Raw genomic sequence first — 17,371 nt, 5'->3', positions numbered from 1 at the left:
TCCGACGACTCTAGCCCTTATGATTTGCTAATAACGAGATGAGTGAAAGCTACATAACTTCTTTTTCTCTTGAAAGGTTTTAGAAAAGGTGAAAAGTGATTAAAAAGAATGACGGAGTCCTTTTATACTAATCACGCGTTATTAACAAAATCCGGCTAAAATAACCCGTAAGACTCACTTACTCGATCGAGTAAGTCACTTACTCGATCGAGTGCCCAACATACTCGATCGAGTACCCATCAGGTAGCCTACTGTTTCGTATAAAAACATACTTACTCGACAGAGTAAGCCCCACTCTGTAACACCCCGTAATTTTGAAGACCCTTATTATATTTTAAAAGTAACAATTTAATCTATTTTAATTTAATATTAATTTATTTGAAATAATAGTAATTTGATAAATATAATTTTATTTTATTTTTGAAGAAATGTAATTATTTTTGATAGTTTAGAAATGTTTAAAAGTGATTTAAACTATATTTAAACCTTTTCCTTTGATAAAATAGATTTCGGATAAAAGTCGTAAAATTGGGATTTTTCCATTTCTTACGATCGTTGGGTAAACGAGTTTGGATATTGGGCATATGAGTACTTAATCTTTTAGTAAAATCGTGTTTAAGAACTTTAATATTCTCGGAAATCGCGTTCGACGAATATTTCAATTTCCGTCGAAACGAACCAAAACGTAAACAATTGAAACTCACCCAAACACCCTACCCCAAACCATGCACCCTCCATCCTCCATGGGTCTCCTCTTAATCTTTCATTTCCTCAATTCTCATTCTCTCTCTTCCTTTCATCAAACACCAAATTCATCTCAAAAATCCTCCTTACAATCCCTAAATCCACCATAAATCCTTCATTTCTCCACCAAATCTCATAAAAATTATATATTTGGAATCCTCTCTTCAATCCTCATCTACTAGTAAGCTTTATTTTCATTTCCTCCAATTTTTTTTTAAGGTCATCTTTTAGGGTTTTCGAATTTAAGCTTAATAATTGTGTTTTTGTTGTTCTTATAGGTGAAGAATTTGAAGATAAGTTAGGTGACTCATATATTGTAGAAGATGATGAGTGATTTCGGTTTCTAGGCCTCTTTCTCAAGTGTTATTGTTCTCTTTTTCTAGCTTAAGGTAACTATTCCGAGTCACTCGACGAATATTTGTCAGATTAGTAGTTGTATTTGTTGTTTGTTGTTGTTTATTGTCGTTTGTTGTTGGTTGTTGTTGTTTGTTGTTGTTTGAGATGATCTTGTTGATAAATGAATGAATGGAGTAAGATGAGTATGCTTATGTTCAATTTATGTTACCCATTTGTATATTATTGTTTGGAACAAATTTGGACGAGGAATTATGTGTTGTGACAAGTCCGTGTTTTGGCTGGAACGCGTCAGTACCGGACCGAGACGGTTTCTAATGTTTCCAAAAATATGACAGATTGAACGGCATCGAAAAATTAGGTGGTTTAGCCACTTGAATCACTCAATTCGGAGTCCTTATGAGTAAATGGCGTCGTTTTATCGATTAAAATTTATAGAAAAGTTTACCCTTGTGTGAGACGGTTATTTATGCTATTTTATTATGCGAGAATTTTGTGGAATTAGTTATTTTGTAAGTTGGAATGTTTTCTTTATGTTGATAGTGCTCACATGATAGAAATTGGGATATTGCATGAGAATGATATTGTAATGAATGTTGTGATTTGGGCCAAAATGGGCCAAGACTCTGAGCTGGGCTAGATTGACCGAACGAGTTTGGTCAAACTAGGTTTAAACCGGTCAGCCTCGATTTGACCGATGACCCGTCGCGGGACTCGGGTCGAGGGTTTGTCTTTGAGGTGAGATTGGTTGTTATTGGATGTTTTATGTTATGCCTTGATATTTGTAATTATCATTTCACATGTTGGTTGTTGGATGCTTTGGATGCCTTATGCTTGAGTCTTGTTGCCTCTTTGCCATTTTAGCTTGTTCTCATGGATTATGGTACTGTTGGTTAGCTGGAATCTGGATTATTATTGATATTGGAGATATTGTTGGATTGTCAGCTGAATATGCTCTTGCGTAGCCTTTCATATGCTAGGGTGTGTATGATCATTTGTGTGTGCAAGTTTGGACTCTTTGCCCCTCTTATGGTTAATTGGGTGTCCTACTTGTCTTGTGTGGCGTGGGCTAAAGTATTCAAGCTGGGACTAGGTCCTAGGTGAGTATTTCGGCCTTCGTCATAGATAGGCCATTATAGTCTTTGACGAGTATATGTTCATCGCTTAATAGCCTCTGTGTCCGAGCTTGGTGGGTTTATATCCAAGATAGGGCATGACCTCCTGACGTACTCTTAGAAGTATGTGGTCAGCTTTATCCAAGTTAGGGCATGACCTCCTGACGTACTCTTAGAAGTATGTGGTCAGCTTTATCCAAGTTAGGGCATGACCTTCTGACGTACTCTTAGAAGTATGTGGTCAGCTTAAGTACTTGCCAACCCTTTGGTGGACTCCTTAGGGGTACTCATGTGTTGTTATCATGGGTCTTGGATGCGGTAGTTTTCCGCATGTCGCTAGGTCTGCGTAGGTTTAGGATTAGGGTGTTTACCTTACCTCGTGGTATAGACTCAAGTTACAGAGTGACTATTGACGGTACTAGGAACTTATGCCTGTCTCTAGATATATTGTCCTTTCTTGTTTGATGATTTTATGAATCATAGAAGGTGAGATGCAAGCCGGCTATGGTTCATAGAGTTTGGATTCCCGGATGTTATGTGATTCACATGATAGTATAGTATGAGTCGGTCTAGTATTCACATGCTAGGACTATGTGTTGTTATATTGTTGTTCACATGATAAGCACGATTGTTTAGCATCTATATGCTAAGGCTATGTGTTATTCATATTCATATTCTTACGTTTACATGTTATGTTAATTATGACATTTCGTGGCTGGGAGAACTCGGAGTTACTCCCCACTGATTGTGGCTTTCGTATTTGTATAAAATGCGATTGACAGGTAGGTGATGCATATATGGGGTACGTGGACGAGCTAGCGAGCAAAGTAACCTTGGGACCTAGATTGACTTTATTTTATTGTGACCCTTAAACACTTTTTATGTCATATACTTTTTAGGGACATATGTCTCCCTTTTTCATATTTGGGTTGTATAACTTTGTTTCGCGACTTTAGCGATGTTTTATGTATGAGATTTATTTTAGACCTTGCATGTTTGACACCTTCCCATTTGGATATTTTTATAACAGGTTCAGGTTTCGTTTTCGGTTTTAAAAATTACAGGTTTTTACCCAAATGAACCTATTACAAACATATTTATGCAGTTTTTATCTAGAATTATGTGTTTACTTTTCCGCAATGAATGAGGGTGTCACACACTCGATAGAGTACCCATAGACATAAAAACCATAGTATTACAGTCCTCCCTCCTTAAAAAGAAATTCGTCCCCGAAGTTCAACCCGTACTAAAAAACAAACATACCCACTCGACCTTGACGCAACAACGCAACAAAGACTCAAAACAAAACCTCAACCACAACTTATACCGACTCAAAACAACCTACCTCCGCAACATGGCTCACGATATCATATCCACCACATTATAGTTTGTCGACACTAACTCCATACACTACCAAATACCATCCACCAAAGCCGCTAGCTTCGTCTCACTAACATATTATCCAGAAGAAACATCCATTATCAAGACACTCATAAACATCAAACGGAATGTTACATTCTACCACCATTAAAAGGAACTTCGTCCTTGAAGTTTACTCACACTCATAACATCATCATCCAACTGTCAACACAATTGAAGTATTCTCACACTCCTAGGCATCACACTACTACAAGCACGACCATGACCTTTAATAAAATCAACCATAACAAAGATCCATCCTTTATGCTACACCCACACTCTACTTCCAATTATGTTACAACATGCACAACCATCAAACTCTCTTTTATCGCATCCTACTCCTCTTAAGATAAATGTTACGTCCTCGTAACTCACTAATACTAGATCTTGAGCTATATATTCTCATTATCCTCATCACCACCGCATGTCAAAGATAACCGCCTATGACCTCAACACCTATAACCATTCCTATTTTCAAGACTCTCTTACTTAAACAATTCCCATACCTTCATTCATTCGGCACGCCACCTAACCTATACCACAAAATCCTTAACATAACCAATACACCAACTCTTCCACATTACCGCAAAATGACATACCTCTATATATAAACCACATATCTCCAAAAGCATACTCACGATCCACACTTGTTACACACACTCACATTAGATCCTCAAGTTCTTTTCTTTCATTACCGCAAAACTCATCCCTAACTTAACATGACACTAATTCCAAAAACCCTATACTCACTGTCTCAACAGAAGATTATGAACCACTTGCAGCTTCCAGATCAGTACAACACATGTTCCACGAATCACTTGCCATTACTGTGTCAACCAATGCCTTCTCTAAAAGAATATCACAAGTACTCCAACAATCTCTCGCAACTATGTCCCATCAACAAGATATCACTATGCTATGACAACAACAGAAACATACACAACTCTCTTCCATATCATACTCTACCCTCACTCCCAAGCTTAAACTGGTAAGAAACATCAATAAACAAAACAACCGTCTATATATCCAACCGAAACTCACAGGAAGCAGCAACAAACAAAACAACAATTTATATAACTGGTCTGCACTTTTGAAAACTCGTATCATAATCATCCCTCCTACTCCACCACAACCGATGACGGCATTGCAACACCGCCACCAACAGCCGTACCGCAGCGCGAAAACACCTGCATCACAACACGAAGTACCGTGTCCGGATCACCACCCGAGGCACAACAGCCACATCGATAGTCATCGCAACTTACACAATTCCCATAAACACTGACTCAGTATAACTTTCCGGACAAGAAAACTACTCAAAACCACTTTACTAGATCACAACGCAACATATTACAAGGAATAAACATATAAGAACCTCATGAATATCATCCATACCTTTTCACGGAATAAACATGTATCATGAATACACATGTAAGTTTAACTAGCCATGCCAGATCACTCAAATTATTATGTTTTGAATATCATTCCATTAGGTTACCGTACCCAACATATATTACAGAACATTCAGATAACAACTTTATAACTATCACTCCATACCACTTCTCGTGAGGTCAGAACCTCACACAAACATTTATACATATCATAGACCCGTAATCACATCCAACTAGTCAATCCTGATCACGTAAGTTACCACTTGATAAAGGTTACATCTCTCCCGAGCTTAACTCGTAAGCCCCTCATAACATATGCTCCCATTCGCATAACCATCACCCCTGCCAAATATAACCATACAGCTACTACTCAACTACTATTAACCGCCTCGTAAACCACATCGTATACTTCCTCGCAACCGTACATATCAATCCGGCCTCTATAAAAAAAATCAACCTCTTTAGAATGGGTATCTTTCCTGCTTATCGTCGCCCTTAACCACTAGTGGCAACACCTCAACACTACCACCGTTCGTATATCAAACCTCTTACATTCATCTCTAAATATCACAGTTTCTTTCCCATTTTCGGTTAACATCCCAAATAACAAACATCAATTCCATCAACAAAATTTACCTGAACATTCATCCCAATTCTGTCTATAATTGTATCGCCACCTAACTCACCATTAAAATCTCATATTGTGCAAATACTGTACCAACTTTTACTCCCCTTACTTCCTCGAATCTCATGGCTAACATGTTGTCCTGAAACTCCTATATAACCATTAACTCACACCCTCTCATGATGCTATCACACATTTCCATGATTCCTTACTTTCATATCATATAACTCTGGTGAACATTCTCCTAGTTTACTCCCTTCATTCTTTTCTTTTTACACTCGACAAAATCAATTAACAATTCAACTCCTTATTACTTCTACCTAACTCTTTAGTGCTCCGGTTACCTTCTCATTGCTCCAAAACTCAAATCCCATTATTTCATATCAGTACCATCTCACTCTTTCTTACCACGGATCTTCTCTTATCATGCTATCATTCACACTTATCACCAATCAGTCCCCTTTGTTTTTCTAGAATCCCAAAACTCATTCCATACTATTAATTGCCCAAGGAAATCACACATTAGTTTCACCTCTTGATAATACAAATTCCCAAACTCACTCGCTATCTGAAAATCCACGTCGCGACATGTCTCCATTAAGTTCACTATATACCATTCTTCTTCATCCCTCTACAACGACCTTTCATTATATATATTCTTAACCAACACAATACCTAACCATCTCCCTCCATAATTCCTTACACATCTCAAGTTGCTACTATCCACATCCTTCCTTTCAATCTTTTCATTCTCACGTTCCTTAGACTTACATCATCCCTTGCCCACATTCACTTACTTTTACATTACTCAACACACAATCATATCACTCATCTCATCTCACAAAACATGCTACATGCCTCAATAAGCCTTACCAATCTCCCCTTTTAATTATCTATCACAACCACATATAACTCATGTCCTCCCCACCGAACTCATACTCACCACAGGTGCCACTCCTTACATCATAAGATTGGGTAACTTACGCATCAGGACCAACACATACGTAAAACAATGCATAAAGAAGCAAAAGAACACCTTTGAATTAAACATAATAGGCGATCCCATGACACCCCACAGTTTAAAGACAACCTTTTTATAATCGAACAACATAACTATTTGATTTTCTCTTTCAAACAACTTAAACATCTACAAGGTGAACAAAAGCAACTCAATACTTGTAAAACCACTATCCCTAACCACATGTTACTACCTACAAAAAACCAAACAACAAATTCCATCATGCACATATATTATTCAACTTACCACTCATGTAATGCCCGCATGCTTTTATTCTGTAACCTTACGTAAGAACAATGACATAATATATAACATCAAATTCCCATTCATACGTTACCAACATATCAACATTATAAAAATCCACTTCAGTCATATAAACATGCTTAAATCGTGAAATCTTATTCTTATGCAACATTATCCATCATCAATCATACACTTTATCGAACGTCTGCATATAAAACAACAGTAAACAAGTATATAACTTTATTATATAACTTTACGTTAACAAAATCATGTATAATCATATCACATCCCCTAATCTCATGTTACTAAGATTGCCACATTATAAATCAGTACCACCATACAACATGATCATCCACAACATATTACTATATCCATCTTCTTCACCTTTTTCCATCATATTCACCAAACCACCACAATCATTCATCCAACAAATTCATATATACATATTAATCCAACATATGCAATTGGACATTGGTAAACACATAGCGATCCCATGACACCCCATAGTGATCGGCTCAAAGTTGTAGGGCGAGTTCGCGACTTTAGGACGTCTCCCAAGTCTTTGCATTAGCTCATAGCAACTCCTACCCGGGTTCATTTTAATTTCACTCTCTATGTTCATAGGGCTCATTAGTTACAGGTTCTAAAATCGTCGCTCTGATACCACTTTGTAACACCCTCATACTCCAAGTGCCTTACCAGGATCACCTAAAGCATAGAAAAGCTACCATCTCGGTTACACGAGGCAATGAATATCAAATAGACCATAAAAGAACGTACTTTAATAAAATAGTTTTAAGTGAATACATCAAAACCCAAAACTATAAAGTATGATACAACCGTTCCAAAACCAAAACTAACTAATGTAAATACAATGTTCGATATATCGGAAGACTTCTAATAGACTCGTGGTGACACATGCCCAGTTATCCCTTGCGCATCCAAAGTATACCTGCTAGACAACTGCTCACCACCCCCGAATGGATTACCATAGTTTTTAAAACATTTAAACGGGGTCAGTTACTGCATAAACAATATAAGATAAAGAACAATAGATACACAATCACAATCTCCAACACCGTCACATCACCAATCATCTGACTACACATTAAAGTGTGTAGCCCTGCCAGAATATCCATCGCAACAAATATTCCTCACCACCAGTGGGGAACCGCAACCCTTCCTACCTAAGCCCCGCTCATCTCCATCGAGTGAATAACCCATGTTCCTTAATGTGCACATCCCTTCTGTGGCGGGTTCCACAGAAGGCGAATCAAGGGCGTGAAGACACTCCCGCAATTGACTCCACTCAGTCGAGGATGCATCTCGCAAACCACGAACAGTTATACGACCAACAACATTATACTATCAACAATCACCAACTCCAAATCCAACAACGATATGATATACAACAACCACACTATAGAATCACAATATCAATTCAAAACAATGTTAATACCGATTACGATATAATCATCATGCCAATATACAATAACTGAGTAGGGAAACCCTACCTGGAAAAGCAACCGCCAAGATCGTCACAATCAGCTAATCAAAATCGTTCTTCAATGAAATCACCTCCTATAAACACACAATCATACAATCACAATCTAACATCAACAATACTCCCCATAACCCCTAAATTACCCAGTTAGGGTTTCAACTAAAATCGATGAAACGATATAAAAATCACACTAGAAGCTTACCCACAATACGACGGTCTCAACGGCGTAAAGAACACAACGATCCGACGACTCTAGCCCTTAGGATTTGCTAATAACGCGATGAAAGAAAGCTACGTAACTTCTTTTTCTCTTGAAAGGTTTTAGAAAAGGTGAAAAGTGATTAAAAAGAATGTCGGGGTCCTTTTATACTAATCACGCGTTATTAACAAAATAACCCGTAAGACTCACTTTTAATCGATCGAGTAAGTCACTTACTCGATCGAGTGCCCCTTACTCGATCGAGTGCCCAACATACTCGATCGAGTACCCATCAGGTAGCCTACTCTTTTGTATAAAAACATACTTACTCGACAGAGTAAGCCCCACTCGATAGAGTACCCATAGACATAGAAAACCGTAGTATTACAGCAACCACCTCACTAACACCTTGAACTCCATAAGAACACGCACACGTAACGCGTATCATAATACAACCGCATAATTATGCCAAATCTCCAAGGATCACAAACATGATATGCCAATTAACCCAAATATCACCAAGTATCACAATTACAGGATCAGAATCACATATGCAATCATCTATACTATCAAGAACTGAGTAGAAAAAAACCCTACCTCGAAGAAAATATCCAACAAGCACAAGAAAGCACTAGAACTCATCTTCTATGAAGTCATCTTCTATAATTAATCACGTAGTCTTTATCATAACAATGTCCTACAAAAATTTAATTGGTAGAATCCTCTATTATAATCATCTAAATTACCCAAATCCCCAATTACCAACACTCTAATTAACAAAACCCGCAATGTCCCCCAAATTCTAGGGTTAAGACAACTATTAATTGATTAAAAGCATAGATTATGACTTACAATAGGAACTTGGCAAAGAATGATTGAAAATAATGCTAAATTCCCAAATCCAAACTTAATCTCTTCAAAGGATGTTTAAAAAAGGTATAGAGAGTGTTTAGAGAGGTTTAGGGTTCATAAATGATGAATGGTTAATGTTCACGCACTATATATGCTCCCTCTTCAAGACATGAAATCAAACCCCGCGATTAAATTCCTATAACGGACCACTCGGTCGAGTACTAATCCCCACTCGGTCGAGTACACCAGCAAGTCGTCCGAGTGCCGCATGGTAGGCTAAGAGTTAAACTCACATCTCACTCGGACCACGACTACTCGGTCGAGTAGGGCACACTTGGTCGAGTACTCACCTTCACTCGGCCGAGTGACTAGACAAGAAATCCGGAGTATTACAAGTTTAGTTCAGAAAAGTTTAGCAAAATTAAGTTCAGTTCAGAAAAGGTCAGATCACATACATAAGTTCAGTTTAGAAAGTTCAGAAACTATAAGTTAACTTACATTAAAGTATTAATGTTAGACTTGTTAACTACTCACGGCGCCTTACACGCCCGAACAAAATGGTGTGGCAGAATGCAAGATTTGCATCGTGGTTGAAATGGCCAGAAGCATGCTACAAGCTAAAGGGCTGCCAAACAAGTTCTGCGGTCAAGCTGTAGCTACTGCGGTGTATCTTCTGAACATTTCCCCAACCAGGGAAGTCATGAATCAAAAACCGTTCGGAGCATGGAGGGGTAAGAAACCTCGGGTAAGACACTTGAAAGTTTTTCGTTATGTCGCTTATAATTTAGTTCATTCTACTTTACGCCGCAAACTTGATAGAAAATCTGAAAAATATATATTTGTTGGCTATAGTAGTGAATCTAAAGCATATAAATTATATAACCCGGTAAATTGTAAGGTGATTGTAAGCCGAGATGTTAAGTTTAATGAAGAAGAAAGATGGGTTTGGAGCGATAATGAGCAGAATCCAGCAGGTCTGGTTCATACTGAACCAGAACTTCATAATGCTGATATGAGGAAGAATAGCAGTAGTAGCTCATCATCTTCCGATTCTACGCCACCTAACAGCCATTCTCTGTAGAATAGTGGTCAAAACACACCTAATACATCAAGATCATCAAGTTCATCGTTAGATGAGACGCCTCCAAAGCATTACCGCTCACTCCAAGATATTTACAGAATGTGTAATTTTGCTCTCTGTGTTTCCGATCTTAGCACTTATGATGAAGCTATTGAAAGTAATGTCATACTACGGTTTTATGAGTCTCTGGGTACTCTATCGAGTGGGCCTTACTCTGCCGAGTAAGGGTGTTTTGATTTTAGAAACAATATTCTGCATGTAGGGTACTCGATCGAGTAGCCTGGGTACTCGATCAAGTAAGTGGCACTCGATCGAGTACGTTAGTTACTCGATCGAGTAGGTCGGTTGACGGGTATTATTTTGACGAGTTTTGTTAATAACACGGATTAGTATATAATTCATATCGTCTTCTTCCCTAAACACTTTTACAAACTTAATAAACTTAAAAAGGAGATTGAAACTACGTTGTTCGCTTCATCCGTGTTATTGACAAATCCCGGAGCTTAAGACGTCGTATTTCAGCATTCTTTGCATCTTAGTGATCCTAGCGTCAAGGGTAAGATCTACATACCAATTTTTATAGCATTTAATTAACTTTGTTTAAACCCTAATTTGGGGGATTGGGGATTTTTATGGTTAGTTGTGCTAGTAGTAATTATGTGATCATGTGTTAGGAGGAGGATTCGTAGAGGAAAGGTTTTGATTCAGCTGTTGAGATCGCCTGCCTGTGTTTGCATTCCAGGTAGGGTTTCCCTACTCAGTATTAGTCACATAAGGTGGTTTGTTGTTGATTGTGATTGTTGTAAAGTATCATATTCATATTGTGACGGTTGTTGGATTTGGTTGTTGTTGATTGTTGTGATTGTATCTGTCTGTGTTCTTCGGGGTGCGTCCCTGGTTGAGTGGAGTCACTTGCGGGAGTGGCTTCACGCCCATTATTTGCCTTCTATAGAACCCTCCACAGAAGGGATGTGCACATTAATGGATTTGGGTTTATCGCTCGATGGAGACGAGCGGGGCTTAGGTGAGAACGGCTGCGGTCCCCCACTGGCGGCGAGGAGTAACCTGTTGCGATGGGTACTCTGGCAGGGCCACACACTTTAGTGTGTAGTCAGTATTGAGGAGTTGGTGATGGAGTTCGGGTTGATGTGACGATTGAGCTGTGTTGATTTCTGTCTTATTGTGATTATATAATTGTGTGATTAGTACTGACCTCGTCTTTGTTTTGTAAAACTGTGGTGATCCATTCGGGGATGGTGAGCAGTGATTGAGCAGGTATGATTAGAGGCATATGGGCTAGCTGGGATGTGTCACCACGAGCTGATTAGAGTCATCCGCTTATTGGAGCTTGTGTCCTCCACAGTTAGTGTGACAACGTATATAAATCTCTTATAGGTTCACAAGGGTATACTTTGTATTTTATCAGTTGATTAACGTTTACTTAATAACGGTTGGCTTGCTAGAAGTTTGACGTTATTATCATACTGATGGCGGTGATCAACTGGTCCCTAAAAGTCACACCTAAAGGATGTGTATGAGAGATGTGATTGTATGAAGATATAATCACATTGATGCCTTATATGACTAAAAGGTTAGTCCATGTATTTGACTAAACAGTTAGTCAATGTGATGATGAGACGATTATTTAATTCAATTAAATAATATTAGCTGAGACGAATTAACTGTTAATTCGTAAATTGAATATAAACTGTTATATTTAATTAATGTATATAATGTTAGCTTAAACGAATTAAGATGTTAATTCGTAATTAAACGTAATCGGTTATATTTAATTAGCTAATTATAAATATGCGATATTTATAGTTAAAGTATATATTATACGAGATTGTCATAATAAATGTTGACAGACCGGTATTAATAAATTGACTACAAGATGTTGTGTGTGGACTTATTAATACATGACAACATAAATGATAATTGATTAAATATACACATATTATACATTTTGATAACTACCTAAAAAGAAGAAGATTTACTCCTTATTTTTTTGTAGTTGGCCGAAAAAAAGGAAAAGAAAAATCTTCCCTCATTTCTCTCATCTACACGGTTTAAAGGTGAGAGAGGGAATCATTTTTCTTAACCTAATTTTGACCTAATTCTCTCATCAAACAAAAACACAAAACCCTAAAAATTAATCATCAATTTTTGGGGATCTCATTCTAGCAATTTGAGGGGCATTTCTCATAGCATCTTGGGTGCAACAATTAGGAGAATATCAATTCGATATTTGTTCTTAGGCCATATTTGCTAGGACCGAAGGTTGATTCTAAATCTCTAATCTTTTTGTTTATGTAATTTCATTTATGACTTGTATTTCATTATTATAATTTCGTTATAATCCTAAAAATTTATAGAGGAAGTATACCGAGATTTCCCACAAGTGGTATCAGAGCATAGGCCACGAAATTATTCTATATGAATTTCATAAATGTTTTTAAACAAAACTTTTGCAGGAAAAAAAATATTCAATTCGGCCTTATAAAAAAAAATTTTTTTGCAGAATGAATTTTTTTTTTGCCGAGTTGATTTTTGTTTTTTTTTTTTTTATCTTTTGTTTCCATTGGATTTATTCATATTGTTGTTTTAATATGTTAAGATGATAATATGATAAATTTGTAGATGTTTTGATTTAATAAGAATTAAATTAAAATGTAAATGGAAATCGATTTGTTTGTTGATGTTAAATTGTTTTGCTATATAGTTTTTGGCATACATGGTTTTAAATCAATGTTTAGAATCATGATTCATTAAATTTAACAATGTTCAAATCAATTGTGATGAATCAAATATCCGGATAATCGATTTAGTCATGATTTAGATATTCATTTTAAGAGGTTAAATTGAATCATCTAGTTTGAATCTATGTTTAAATTAAAAGATGATGATTATGCCAATCTTGTTATAATAGCAACATTAAAAAATTGTTCATAACAAATAAGTTGTTTTGGATAAAAAAAAAAAATTGTTTTTGGGCAGAAATGCCGCAAGCATTAGAAGAAAAAAAAAATTGTTTTTTTTCGGTTTTAGGGCAGAAATGCCGCAACCATAAAAAAAAAAAAAAAATTTTGTTTTTTTATGGATATGCCGTGAGCAATAAAAAAAAGGCTGTTTTTTTGTTTTTTTCAGAAATGCCGAGTGCCTTTAATAAAATTTTTTTTGTTTTTGGCCAATATTGATTATACATTATTATCTATAATGTATAATAATTGTTGTGAAAAGGTTCACAAATTAAAGATACCTAATTATTTTAAAGAGGTTTAAAATAATGTTGGATTAATTCATATTACAAGATTAATATGTATTAAGATTAAAATTATTGTGAGTAATTGAGGAATTGCCACATAATTTGATCATTTAAATAGGTGGTTTGGATAAATTACTCTACATAATTAACGAATTATGTCTTGAATGATTAATTTATAGTTGATGCATTTTTTATTTAGTTGAATGTTTTGTTGAATGGTTTAATTTACGTATTTTTTGCAATCGGTTGTAATTTGTAATACCTAGTGTGGCCTTAGTTAATTATGTTTTCATAATGATGGAAACATAATTTTAATGTAATTTTGAGATCTCGTATCTCCTTTTGGTTTTCTTTAAGTATTATGGTTTTGAAATTAGAATGTAAATAGGTTTATCATGTAATTTTTAAATTGTATTTTTGAGAAGACTAAAGATGGAGATTGGATTGCTGACTCCCACTACATGGACCAAGATGGAACATCAAGACAAGCTTCTCGGGTCCAAGGATGGATTCCAAAGTTGTATTTATGTTCATTTTGGTAGATAGGCCACACTAGGATTTTATTTTGTTTTACGTTTTTCATTCTCGTTGCTTTTCATTCACATGATAGTTAGTGCATCATATTCCGCCTAAACCAAACCACCTACTAAAATGCATGAAAATTGACTCATATAGTTTGGATGTTAGTTTTCATAGACATACAGATGTCACAAAATTATAAGCCATCATCTTAGTTTATTCATTCTCGCATGCTAGATATTAGTTCACTTAAAATGAATTAAAATAAAGTTGATGGGATCTTCCTCTAAAACTGAAATTGAGACTAGTCTTTATAGGCCAAACAGCTATGAATCCCTTCTTCGTCGGTAGGCATATAGGACCTTACTCTCCATATGACCCCTTCTACATTGGGTAAGTAGTTTGTGTTGACTTAGTTTATCTCAACATTATAATCCGAAGAGTTTCTCGTGATTATGATGGACTATAGATAGAATTTACAGAAATTTATCGACCAAGAATTCTAAAAGTAGAATTAGCCAAAAGTTTGGCTTATCAATTTACAGATAATTGAGTCTTGGGATCATTTATATAATTCTTGAGGGAGGTCAATTGTATAAATGCTCGAGTCTTCGCGTTATAACAGTATTGCATTAGACTTAAATCATAACGATGAGTATGCTTATTATATTTTTCTTCTTTTTGCAGTGTAGAATACGTTTATATTGATAATACTGTTACAACAAATGGCTGGAAATAACGAAATCCCTATGTCAAGTGCCACACTTGGACGCGAGTCCTGGCTAAAAGATTTCATGGACCACATGAATCAGTTCACACGACTGAAGAATGATGGGTCCAACTTTGCGGACTGGGAGGCGTCATTACGGAATGTTGCCATTGCTGACGGTAAGCTCAAGTAATTAACTGAGCCAATACCGCCAAACCCAGGCCCCAATGCAAGAGCTAACGACTCAATTGCTTATAGTGACTTCGTTATGGAAGCGGGTGCGATAAAGAACGTACTCATTTTTGCAATGGAAACCAACTTGCAAAGACGCTTCATTGCCCAAGGTGCAAACAAGATTTTCACCACGCTCATTAATGAGTTCTCAAAAGCACCGAGAATCGTTACTTATGAGCATACCTGTCGCTTCTTTGATGCGAAACTCCAGAAAGGCCAACCGGTTAGCCCACACATTCTTAACATGATTGAGAATGTCGAGAAGCTGGAGGCACTTGATTGCAAAATCAGTGAGAGCATAGTCATTGACCGTATGTTTCATTCACTTCATGATGGTTTTGCCCTTTTCAGAGCAAATTACTACATGAATGACATGAAGTAAAGTCCTCATGAGCTACACTCACTTCTCGTATAGACCGAGTAGGATATGAAATTGAGTGGGAGCATGAAGCAAGATGTTCTCATGATTTCCAACAAGAATAAGGGTAAGGGAAAGGCTCACGGCGACCTAACTGTAGGTAAGCCAAAGTTTAAAAGGTCAGGAAACGGTAAGAGTGGGCCTGGTGAGATTACTGGCTCACTAGGCAAGGCAAAGAGCAAGGGCGGTGACATTGAGTGCCACTATTGTCACAAGACTGGACATTGGAGGAGGAACTGTCCCGTGTACCGTGAGGACATAAAAGCAGGCCGCGTCACTCCTGTTGGTATGTCATCTTATATTCATATGATTGAGATTAACCATGCAAGTTTCGGAACTTGGATACTTGATACTGGTTGTGGTTCTCATCTGTGTAATCATTTGCAGGGCCTAAAAAACATCACACATCTCGCAAAGGGTGATGTGGACCTGCGAGTCGGGAATGGAGCTAGAGTTGTTGCAGTCTCAAAGGGAACATACGTAATCCAACTCCCAAGTGGTTTTGAGTTATACTTATATAACTGTTACTATGTACCCAATTTATCTAAGAACATTATTTCTGTTTCCGTACTTGATAAAGACGGTTTTTCATTTTCAATAAAGGATAATAGCTGTATTTTCTCTTTTAATGAAATGGTTTATGGCAAAGCAGTTTCCATGAATGAAATTTACATCTTAGATCAAACTACAGATATATTACACGTGAATAATAAGAAATTAAAGGTTGGTGACAAAGATCAAACTTATCTATGGCATTGTCGAATGGGACACATAAATGAAAAACGTGTAAAGAAACTCGTCGAGAATGGGACTATTCTCGCATTCGATTTTTCTACATTTGGCACGTGTGAATCATGTCTTATCGGCAAAATGACTCGAATTTCCTTCAAAGGTGTTGGAATGCGCGTTAGTGACCTATTAGGACTCATACATACTTATGTATGTGGACCTATGTCAATTACCGCTAGAGATGGCTATAGATATTTTATCACTTTCACGGACGATTTGAGTAGATACGGATATGTCTACTTAATGAAGCATAAAAGTGAGTCCTTTGAAAAATTCAAGGAATACCAGAATAAGGTTGAAAACCAACTGGGTAGAAAGGTTAAAGCACTCCGTTCAGATCGGGGTGGCGAATATCTTTCAAATGAGTTTGATCAACACCTTAAAGACTGTGGAATTGTTTTACAGTTAACTCCACCTGGAACACCTCAATTAAATGGTGTGTCCGAATGGAGAAATCGAACACTACTTGATATGGTTCGATCCATGATGAGTCACACGGTAGTACCTGATTCATTATGGGGTTTTGCTCTTGTGTCAGCTGCTCTTATACTTAACCGAAGTCCGTCTAAAGCTGTCGACAAGACTCCATATGAAATGTGGAAGGGAACGGTCCCTAACTTGTCCTTTATTCGGGTTTGGGGCTGCGAGGCTTATGTCAAGTGGAGACACGACGATAAGCTCGGCCCGCGATCGGTCAAGACATACTTTATTGGTTATCCAAAAGGAATGTTTGGTCATTAATTCTATTCGCCTACCGAACATCGGGTTTTTGTTGCGGCTAGTGCGAAGTTCTTAGAGAAAGAATTTCTCGAGAACAAGTCAATTAATAGAACCTTCGAGCTGTCGGAGATTCAAGAACCAATAACCGAGGAACAGATGGAGGAAGTTGTTC

The sequence above is a fragment of the Silene latifolia genome, chromosome 10 (assembly GCF_048544455.1).
Source record: "Silene latifolia isolate original U9 population chromosome 10, ASM4854445v1, whole genome shotgun sequence".
In the NCBI taxonomy this organism is placed as follows: Eukaryota; Viridiplantae; Streptophyta; class Magnoliopsida; order Caryophyllales; family Caryophyllaceae; genus Silene; species Silene latifolia.
Note: the sequence above shows the minus strand (reverse complement) of the source record.